The 11,068-nt window shown below is 51.3% G+C and overlaps 1 long non-coding RNA gene across 1 annotated transcript; it reads left to right on the top strand.

Annotated features, from left to right (window-relative positions):
• The first annotated feature begins 397 nt into the window (after nucleotides 1-397).
• LOC141212761 (uncharacterized) lies at nucleotides 398-10,823 on the top strand. The gene is made up of 3 exons (XR_012282409.1): nucleotides 398-586; nucleotides 4,613-4,730; nucleotides 10,287-10,823. It is a non-coding gene; the product is annotated as an uncharacterized lncRNA (long non-coding RNA).
• The last annotated feature ends 245 nt before the right edge of the window (nucleotides 10,824-11,068 follow it).

Raw genomic sequence — 11,068 nt, 5'->3', positions numbered from 1 at the left:
ACCTATTCTGCTGAACAGTCATGTGGTTTTAATGGGGAGAGAGGAGAAAGTCGGTACTGGACACCTCCGGCAGCGGGTTATCTCCCCTGAGAACCAAAAGACCGGGTATTGAAATCCCATCTGCCCGATCCTTCTGGCCCTGACATCCTCTATCGGGGGAGAGTCAGGAGACCCCCATACACATCAGTGGGTAGGCCGGTCCTGCTGCAATCGTCAGGTTTAAACTATTTTAATCCAATGTGTATGGGGACTGAATCTTTACTTTAAAGCTTTGCTTTTCTATTTTCTCACATAGACACTAATACAAATGGCGCCTGACCCAATACTTTAATGACATCTTTATCATATTGTGCATTTTCGTCTGCGGGTCCAACCACATCTAAAGAAGCGCTTTGAAGGCATAGCAAAGCTGGAGCTCCTTCCTAACCTGGACATCAAAGCCATGTACAGCACCGAGGGGGAACGCGTAGAGCTCATCCAGACCATCTCCACCTCCGAGGCTCGGGGGGCCGTGGAGAAGTGGCTCATCCAAGGGGAAGATGTCATGTTAAGGAGCGTGCATGATGTTATTGCTCGGTCACGAATGGTACGGATCTACCTACAGACCAAAAGCATTAATTGGAACTAATCTAGTCTATATATATAATCGTCTTATCCCGTCTGTCTGTCTGTCTGTGTGTCTGTCTGTCCAGGAAATCCCGCGTCGCTCATTGGTCCAGCAGCGGCCAATCAGCGCCGGGGGATTTCTAAAAAAAGATGGCGGCCGTTAGCGGTTCATCTGCGGGACGGAGCTGAGCGGCGATGCAGCCGGGAGATGACCGGCGCAAGGCGCTCATCTCCTGGCCGGCAACAGCAGAAGGAACCCGACCGACGGACCCATCTGCGGGATGGAGATGCAGCCGGAAGATGAGCGCCGCGAGGCGCTCATCTCCCGGCCGGTAGCAGCGGAAGGACCGCCGGCGTCGCTGACCTCCATGCGGAAGGGAGGACCGGGGAGCGGCGCTGCGGGTCGGGATACTTCTGCTGTGAGCGCCCGCTATGTCCCGGGTTCTCGCAGCGGAAGTAGCCGCACAGGCAGCGCCGCTCCCCGGTCCTCACCAAGACGATTCGATGATTGATCGCGGTCTTCGGACCCGACCAATCACTGATCTTAGCGCAAAACTTAAACACCGCTGTGCTGATTGGTCGCCGACGCTGCCCGCGACCAATCACCGATCTTAGTTAAACACTATTGTGCTGATTGGTCGCGGACGCTGACCGCGACCAATCACCGATTTGGGCGCCAAATTGAAATATCGGCCGCGACCAATCACCGATTTTGGCGCCAAATTTAAATATCAGCCGCGACCAATCAGCACAGCGGTGTTTAAATGTGGAGCCAAGATCGGTGATTGGTCGCGGCCGATATTTAAATTTGGCGCCCAAATCGGTGATTGGTCGCGGGCAGCGCCAGCGACCAATCAGCGATTTTTAACACAAATGTCCGGACCTTTGTAACACCATGCGGATACTGTGGGGACATCAGCGGCTAGGGTGTGAAGGGAGGACCGGGGAGCGGCGCTGCGGGTCGGGATACTTCTGCTCCAAGCGCCCGCTCATGTCCCGGGTTCTCGGAGCGGAAGTATCCGCACAGGCAGCGCCGCTGACATCCATGCGGCTAGGGTGTGAAGGGAGGAACGGGGAGCGGCGCTGACATCCAATTGGTCGCGGACGCTATTTAAAAGTGCCGCACAAATCGGTGATTGGTCGCGGTCTTGACCCACAACCAATCACGGATCTTGCCGCAAAAGTTAAACACTACGGTGCTGATTGGTCGCGGACGCTGACAGCGACCAATCACCGATTTGGGCGCCACATTCAAATATCGGCCGCGACCAATCACCGATCTTGGCTCCACATTTAAACACCGCTGTGCGGATTGGTCGCGGACGCTATTTAAATGTGGCACCAAAATCGGTGATTGGTCGCGCCCAGCGTCGGCGACCAATCAGCACAGCGGTGTTTAAATGTGGAGCCAAGATCGGTGATTGGTCGCGGCCGATATTTGAATGTGGCGCCCAAATCGGTGATTGGTCGCTGTCAGCGTCCGCGACCAATTAGCACCGTAGTGTTTAACTTTGGCCGCAAGATCAGTGATTGGTTGCGGGCCAAGTCGGCGACCAATCACCGATTTGTGCGGCACATTTAAATAGCGGCCGCGACCAATTGGATGTCAGCGCCGCTCCCCGGTGCTCCCTTCACGCCCTAGCCGCATGGATGTCAGCGCCGCTGCCTGTGCGGATACTTCCGCTCCGAGAACCCGGGACATGAGCGGGCGCTCGCAGCAGAAGTATCCCGACCGGCAGCGCCGCTCCCCGGTCCTCCCTTCACACCCTAGCCGCTGATGTCCCCACAATATCCACATGGTGTTACAAAGGTCCGGACATTTGTGTTAAAAATCGCTGATTGGTCGACCAATCACCGATCTTGGCTCAACATTTAAACACCGCTGTACTGATTGGTCGCGGACGCTATTTAAATGTGCCGCCAAAATTGGTGATTGGTCGCGCACAGCGTCAGCGACCAATCAGCACAGCGGTGTTTGAATTTGCCGCCAAGATCGGTGATTGGTCGCGGCCAGCGCCAGCGACCAATCAGCGATTTTTAACACAGATGTCCTGACCTTTGTAACACCATGCGGATACTGTGGGGACATCAGTGGCTAGGGTGTGAAGGGAGGACCGGGGAGCGGCGCTGCGAGTCCGGATACTTCTGCTGCGAGCGCCCGCTCATGTCCCGGGTTCTTGCAGCGGAACTATCCGCACAGGCAGCGGCGCTGACATCCATGCGGCTAGGGTGTGAAGGGAGGACCGGGGAGCGGCGCTGACATCCAATTGGTCGCGGCCGCTATTTAAATTTAAATGTGGCGCCAAAATCGGTGATTGGTTGCGCCCAGCGTCGGCGACCAATCAGCACAGCGGTGTTTAAATGTGGAGCCAAGATCGGTGATTGGTCGCGGCCGATATTTAAAATTGGCGCCCAAATCGGTGATTGGTCGCGGGCAGCGCCAGCGACCAATCAGCGATTTTGAACACAAATGTCCGGACCTTTGTAACACCCTGCGGATACTGTGGGGACATCAGCGGCTAGGGTGTGAAGGGAGGACCGGGGAGCGGCGCTGCGGGTCGGGATACTTCTGCTCCGAGCGCCCGCTCATGTCCCGGGTTCTCGCAGCGGAAGTAGCCGCACAGGCAGGGGCGCTCCCCTGTCCTCTCTAATACGATTCCGCTCCCCGCTCCTCACCAATACGATTCGCTGATTGGTCGCGCTCTCCACACCCGACCAATCAGTGATCTTGGCGCTAAAGTTAAACACCGCTCTGCTGATTGGTTGCGTCCGCTGCCCGCAACCAATCACCGATTTGGGCGCCACATTTAAATAGCGGCCGCGACCATTCACCGATCTTGCCGCCACATTTAAACACTGCTGTGCTGATTGGACGCGGACGCCGGACGCATCGAATCAACGAGATTGGCGCCAAATTTAAGCAACGCTCTGCTGATTGATCGCGGTCGCTGGCCGAGATCAATCAGCAGTATTGGCGCAAAATTTAAACAACGCTCTGCTGATTGGTCGCAACCACCGGCCGCGACCAATCTGCGTTTTTGGTGCCAAATTTAAACAACGCTCTGCTGATTGGTCACGGTCACCGGCCGAGACCAATCAGCAGCATTGGGGCCAAATGTAAACCCCGCTGTGCTGATTGGTCGCGGTCGCCGGCAAAGACCCATCAGCATTATTGGTGCCAAATTTAAACCCTGCTCTGCTGATTGGTCGCAGCCGCCAGCCGCGACTAATCAGCGATTTTGGTGCCAAATTTAAACACCGCACTGCTGATTGGTCGCGGCCGCCATCCGCGACCAATCAGCGAGATTGGCGCCAAATTTAAACAACGCTCTGTTGATTGTTCGCTGTCGCCGGCCTCGACCAATCAGCGATTTTGGCGCCAAATTTAAAGAATGCTCTGCTGTTTGGTCGCGGCCGGCGACCAATCTGTGATTTTGGCGCCGAATTTAAACCCCGCTCTGCATCGCTCTGCTGATTGGTCGCGGTCGGCGGCCATGACCAGTCAGCAGTATTGGCGCCAAATTTAAACACCGCTCGGCTGATTGGTCGCGACTAATCAGCGATTTTGGTGCCAAATTTAAACACGCTCTCCAGTCCTCACTAACACGGTTCGCTGATTGGTCGCGGCCGCCGCCCGCGACCAATCATCGATATTGCCGCCAAATTTAAACACCGCTTTGCTGATTGGTCGCGGTTGCCGAACGCGACCAATCAGCGATTTTGGCGCCAAATTTAAACACAGCTCTGCTGATTGCACCCGGTCGGCCGCATACCTATTCTAGAATACCCGATGCATTAGAATCGGGCCACCATCTAGTTCTTTTATATTTGTATAAGATTATTTGGCGGCAGTGAATGATTTGTGGATGATGTATCTCTTGCAATAGAGCCAGGTAGCAGATCTTCTACCTGCAATCGGTAGAAATGAATTTGCTAGATAATACTAGTAAGGTTGTCCCTCTCTTAAATGCTTCTGTCAACATAATTTAACTTTCTTTTTTAAAAGGCATACCCTGCGACTGCAAGAAAAGACTGGGTGAGGGAATGGCCGGGACAGGTCGTGCTCTGTGTGTCTCATGTTCTGGACAAGTGAAGTGCATGAAGCTATCGGCAGTGGCCCGGAGGTACGGCATAAGCTCCTTTACTGATCAAGGTTGCTTCACTATAAACAGTCATGGCCGGAAGTGTTGGCACCCTTGAAGTTGTTCCAGAAAATGAAGTATTTTTCCATAAAAAATTGCATGTGTATTTTCTGTTATACACATGTTTATTTCCTTTGTATGTATTGGAACAACACAAAAAAAGGCAAATTGGATATAATTTCACACAAAACCCCATAAATGGGTCGGACAAAATTGTTGGCATCTTTCCAAAATTGTGGGTAAACAATTTTGTTTCAAGCATGTGATGCTCGTTCAAAGTCACCTGTGGCAAGTAAAAGGTGCGGGCAATATGAAAATCACACCTGAAATCTGATACAAAGGGGAAAAGTTGACTCAGTCTTTGCGTTGTTACGTGCCACACTAAGCAGGGAGAACAGAAAGAGGAGAAGAGAACTGTCTGAGGACTTGAGAACCAAAATTGTTGACTAATATCTTCTTTTTGTGTTGTTCCAATATACACAAATGAAATAAACATGTGAACAACAAAACGTGTAATTGTAATAATTTTCTGGGAGAAATACATATATATACATTCATAGACAGACTTCATGAGTTCTCCTGCTAATAGACTGTCATACCCAGAGACGCAGCTTATAGGAGTTTCCAGGGGGGGATATACCATTGGTGCAACAGAGGTAAGGGGACCCACATTCACATCCAAAGATGCAAGCAGCTTATTTCACAGTACGTTATTAGACTGCAAAGAGCCCATGTAGTGTTCTTGCCCAGGGGTCTTCTCCTGGGGGTTGCAGTTGTACAGCGGCTCAATATCTTGAAGGTACCCAAAAGGCTCCATAGTATTGTTGGGATTTTGCATTGATTCATGCATCTTGTCTAGAGATGCGCAACTAAATTTGCAGGACCTTGGTCTAAGAGAGCAGGTTAGTAGTCTGTGGCTGTTGGATGGGAGCCTTGCTAACCGCCTCTTACATGCCGGCATCCCTGGCTCCTCTTTTGATTAGCCGGCCAGGCGTGATGTCATTTGTGCCTCACACCACAACTATGACATCGACATCAAAAGAGGAGCCGGAGATGCCGGTTCACGGGGCTCCGGTCCTGCGGCCGTGGAATACTGACCGGACTGTTGGACCAGAGTCCTGCAAATCCATTCGCTCATCTCTACTCTCGTCATATCTACCAATAAGGGAAGACATTGTATGGGATTTCCCATAATACCAGCATAAAATTAATCCATCTGCATTGAGTTTTCCATGCTGTTTGTAGCAGGGTTTTATAGAGGTACATCTGGGTATTTGGAGCAATTTGCGAGGAGGCAAATTGTCCCAGCAGACTCGCAGCACATTGGGGGCTCTCGTCACCATAGAGGGGCACGCTCGTGACGTGGTCAGGGAAATGATCGAAACAGGTTTGTGCAAACATCATGGCTGGCAGCAAACTTTCCAATACCATGTTCTATTTATTATACACTACATGGAGAAAGGTATTGTGCCCCCTCCACATTACACCTACAGGGGCTTTTATGGCCTCCTATTCTAATCCATATCCAGGATGTTAATATGGAGTCCGTCCCTCTACAGATATCACAGCTCAGTATGCCGAGCACCTTCATACATTTCACCATATTCCCATGTTCTTTCCATATCTATGTTCTGTTCCCCCCTCTTTTCTTTGAGTTTTCATAGGACACAATTGATCTTGTCACAGTAAAGCAATCTTGGGGTGTACTTACAATGACGTCTATGGGGCAGTAGTCATTTCTGCATATTGAGATGGTGGTCCCTATATAGGAATGTTTTGGCATCTGTAGGTGTCGGCATCCCCTGTATATGACTCATTGCCACAATTGATCTTCTTTATAGTCAGTGGTTTGGATGGCCTAGGTGCGGTTTGTAATATTTTCTATCAATGGTGTGTGTGCCCTCCTCTGTGCAGTGTCGTTCTATAACCATGGATGGACTAATAAAGGGGTTTTATGTCAATTCCTTTAATGACCTTTTGTTCGGTTTCTTTGTAGGTATTATGTCATTCTCCGAGTGGTCAGCCATTCTAAGCCTGAGCAGACATATGGCAGTGTAATTGATGTGTGCCTGACATTGTTCTTCCCTATGTGGCGGTGACATATTTATGCTGCCATTCTCCAGTATTTGTTCTAATTAATCATCCTAAAGGTGTTTAGTGGGGTTGAGGTTGAGAACGTGTGGGAAACAGTTCTGCTCTTCTATTCCCTTAGGGTTGGAAGCTACAATTGTTTAAAATGTCTTGTGCTGAAGCATTAAGATATCTTTTCACTGGAACTAAGGGGCCTAGACCACCCCCTAAAAACAAGGCCATACCTCCACCACCAAACTGCCCAGCGGGCACAATGCAGTTAATAGGGTAACGTTCTCCTGGCATTCACCAAATCCAGACTCGTCCATCAGATGCCAGATAGAGAAGTGTGATCCGTCACTGCACAGAACAGGTCTCCTCCAGAGTCCTGTGGTGGCGGCTTCACACCACTCCATCCGACGCTCGGCATCGTGCTTGGTGATGTAAGGCTGCATGCAGCTGCTCGGCCATAAAGCTCCAGGCGGGGGCGCAGTGTTTGTGGTGATGTTGTTACCAAAGTAGATCTGGACTCTGCAGTTATGGAGTCAGGAGAGCGTTCTGCCCTCTGCTCCTCAGCACTCAGTGACCCCGCTCTGTAATGTTCTGGGGTCTCCTGAGTTGCTGCAGTTCCTTCCACTCCTTAATAATATCACTCACATGTGATGGGGGAAGATTTAGGAGGGAAGAAATGTAATATCCAGACTTGTTACCCCGGTGGCTCCTATTACAGGACCGCGCTGGTATCAGAGAGCTCTGTACCACCAGCCGTTCTGTCATATGTTAGTAACAGCACACCGCATGGGAGGGCGGATGTTATACACCGGGGGGCGTGGGGATTGATGTTATACACTTGTGGGGGGCGAGAGTCTTAATGTTATACAAGGCCGAGGGGCCAGATGTTATACCCTAGGGGTACGAGGGGCTAGATGTTATACTGTCCGAGGGCTGGATGTTATACACTGAGGAGCAAGGGGACGGATATTATATACCGGGGTGAGGGGACGGATATTATACACCGGGGGGCGTGGGGACGGATATTATACACCAGGGGCGAGGGGACGGATATTATACACCAGGTGCGAGGGGACGGATATTATACACCAGGGGCGAGGGGACAGATATTATACACCAGGTGCGAGGGGACGGATATTATTCACCAGGGGCGAGGGGACGGATATTATACACCGGGGGGCGAGGGGACGGATATTATACACCAGGGGCGAGGGGACGGATATTATACACCGGGGCGAGGGGACGGATATTATACACCAGGGGCGGGGGGACGGATATTATACACCGGGGCGAGGGGACGGATATTATACACCAGGGGTGAGGGGACAGATATTATACACCAGGTGCGAGGGGATGGATATTATACACCAGGGGTGAGGGGACGGATATTATACACCAGGGGCGAGGGGACGGATATTATACACCAGGTGCGAGGGGACGGATATTATACACCAGGGGTGAGGGGACGGATATTATACACCAGGGGTGAGGGGACGGATATTATACACCAGGGGTGAGGGGACGGATATTATACACCAGGTGCGAGGGGACGGATATTATACACCAGGGGTGAGGGGACAGATATTATACACCAGGGGCGAGGGGACAGATATTATACACCAGGGGCGAGGGGACGGATATTATACACCAGGGGCGAGGGGACGGATATTATACACCAGGGGCGGGGGGACGGATATTATACACCGGGGCGAGGGGACGGATATTATACACCAGGGGCGGGGGGACGGATATTATACACCGGGGCGAGGGGACGGATATTATACACCAGGGGTGAGGGGACGGATATTATACACCAGGTGCGAGGGGACGGATATTATTCACCAGGGGCGAGGGGACGGATATTATACACCAGGTGCGAGGGGACGGATATTATACACCAGGGGTGAGGGGACAGATATTATACACCAGGTGCGAGGGGACGGATATTATACACCAGGGGTGAGGGGACGGATATTATACACCAGGGGCGAGGGGACGGATATTATACACCAGGTGCGAGGGGACGGATATTATACACCAGGGGTGAGGGGACGGATATTATACACCAGGGGTGAGGGGACAGATATTATACACCAGGGGCGAGGGGACAGATATTATACACCAGGTGCGAGGGGACGGATATTATACACCAGGGGTGAGGGGACGGATATTATACACCAGGGGTGAGGGGACAGATATTATACACCAGGGGCGAGGGGACAGATATTATACACCAGGTGCGAGGGGATGGATATTATACACCCGGGGTGAGGGGACGGATATTATACACCAGGGGCGAGGGGACGGATATTATATACCGGGGTGAGGGGACGGATATTATACACCGGGGTGAGGGGACAGATATTATACACCGGGGGGCGTGGGGACGGATATTATACACCAGGGGCGAGGGGACGGATATTATACACCAGGGGCGAGGGGACGGATATTATACACCAGGGGTGAGGGGACAGATATTATACACCAGGTGTGAGGGGACGGATATTATACACCAGGGGTGAGGGGACGGATATTATACACCAGGGGCGAGGGGACGGATATTATACACCAGGGGCGGGGGGACGGATATTATACACCGGGGCGAGGGGACGGATATTATACACCGGGGGGGCGAGAGGCCAGATGTTATACACAAGGGGGAGGGAGCGAGGGGACAGATGTTATACACCGGGGCTGGGGGCCGGATATTATGCAAAGAAGGGCTTGGGGTTGGATGTTATACAGTGGGATTGAGGGGATGGATTTTATACACTGGCGGGGGGGGGCGAGGGGACGGATATTATACACCGGGGGGGCGAGAGGCCGGATGTTATACACCAGGGGGAGGGAGCGAGGGGACAGATGTTATACACCGGGGCTGGGGGCCGGATGTTATACCCTGGGGGCCGGATATTATGCAAAGGAGGGCTTGGGGTTGGATGTTATACAGTGGGGTTGAGGGGATGGATTTTATACACTGGCGGGGGGGGGGCGAGGGGACGGATATTATACACCGGGGGGGCGAGAGGCCGGATGTTATACACCAGGGGGAGGGAGCGAGGGGACAGATGTTATACACCGGGGCTGGGGGCCGGATGTTATACCCTGGGGGCCAGATGTTATGCAATGGAGCGCTTGGGGTTGGATGTTATACAGTGGGGTTGAGGGGATGGATTTTATACACTGGCGGGGGGGCGACGGGAGAGATGTTATACTAAACTAGGGGCGAGGGGTGGATGTTATACACCGGGGGAGGCGAGAGGCCGGATTTTATAAACTGGGGGCTGAGAGTCCGGATGTTATACACCGTGGGCAATGGGACTAAATGAAAAAAGCAGAATTCGGTGACTAGGAGTTTTGTCCTATAATGTATGTGCATTTGCCTTCCCTTTAGAAACTCTCCCTTGTGATTCTGCAGTGTCTTAGAGGTTGACTATCTTTTCCTACATTCCTCAGGAGTTTCTCATGAATAGACTTCCGGTGGCTTGCCCAACTCCGCTATTACTGGGAGAATGAGAATGCGAGAGTGCGAATCATCAACTGCAATGTGAAGTCCGCCTATGAGTACCTGGGCAGCTCCCCACGCCTGGTCATCACTCCGCTCACTGACCGATGCTAGCGGACTCTGCTATGATGTGATGGGTTATGCTCAGAAATGTTTTTGACTTTTGTATGATGCATGAAACTTATTAGCAATTATTATTGATATTTCATACCAGTTCTTTCATGTTTCATTGGTAGATCGGTGCTTTTTATCTAAATCTTGGTGGAGCTCCAGAAGGTCCGGCCGGCACAGGAAAAACTGAGACCACCAAAGATTTGGCCAAGGCGCTGGCCGTGCAGTGTGTGGTCTTTAACTGCTCTGATGGTTTGGACTACATAGCAATGTCAAAGGTACATACAATGTTAAGCTGCTCCATTGCAGATAATAAACTGACTCCATCCGATGTTCTGCTGACATCTTTTGATTATATAGTACAGACCAAAAGTTTGGACACACCTTCTCATTTAAAGATTTTTCTGTATTTTCATGACTATGAAAATTGTACATTCACACTGAAAGCATCAAAACTATGAATTAACACATGTGGAATTATATACTTAACAAAAAAGTGTGAAACAACTAAAAATATGTCTTATAGTCTAGGTTCTTCAAAGTAGCCAAGAGGTAGTCACCGGAAATGGTTTTCACTTCACAGGTGTGCCCTGTCAGGTTTAATAAGTGGGATTTCTTGCCT

This window comes from Phyllobates terribilis, unplaced genomic scaffold, assembly GCF_046119375.1.
Source record: "Phyllobates terribilis strain yellow unplaced genomic scaffold, ASM4611937v1 Scaffold_185__1_contigs__length_3729836, whole genome shotgun sequence".
Lineage (NCBI taxonomy): Eukaryota > Metazoa > Chordata > Amphibia > Anura > Dendrobatidae > Phyllobates > Phyllobates terribilis.
Note: the sequence above shows the minus strand (reverse complement) of the source record. Positions and strands in the feature narration are given on the sequence as shown.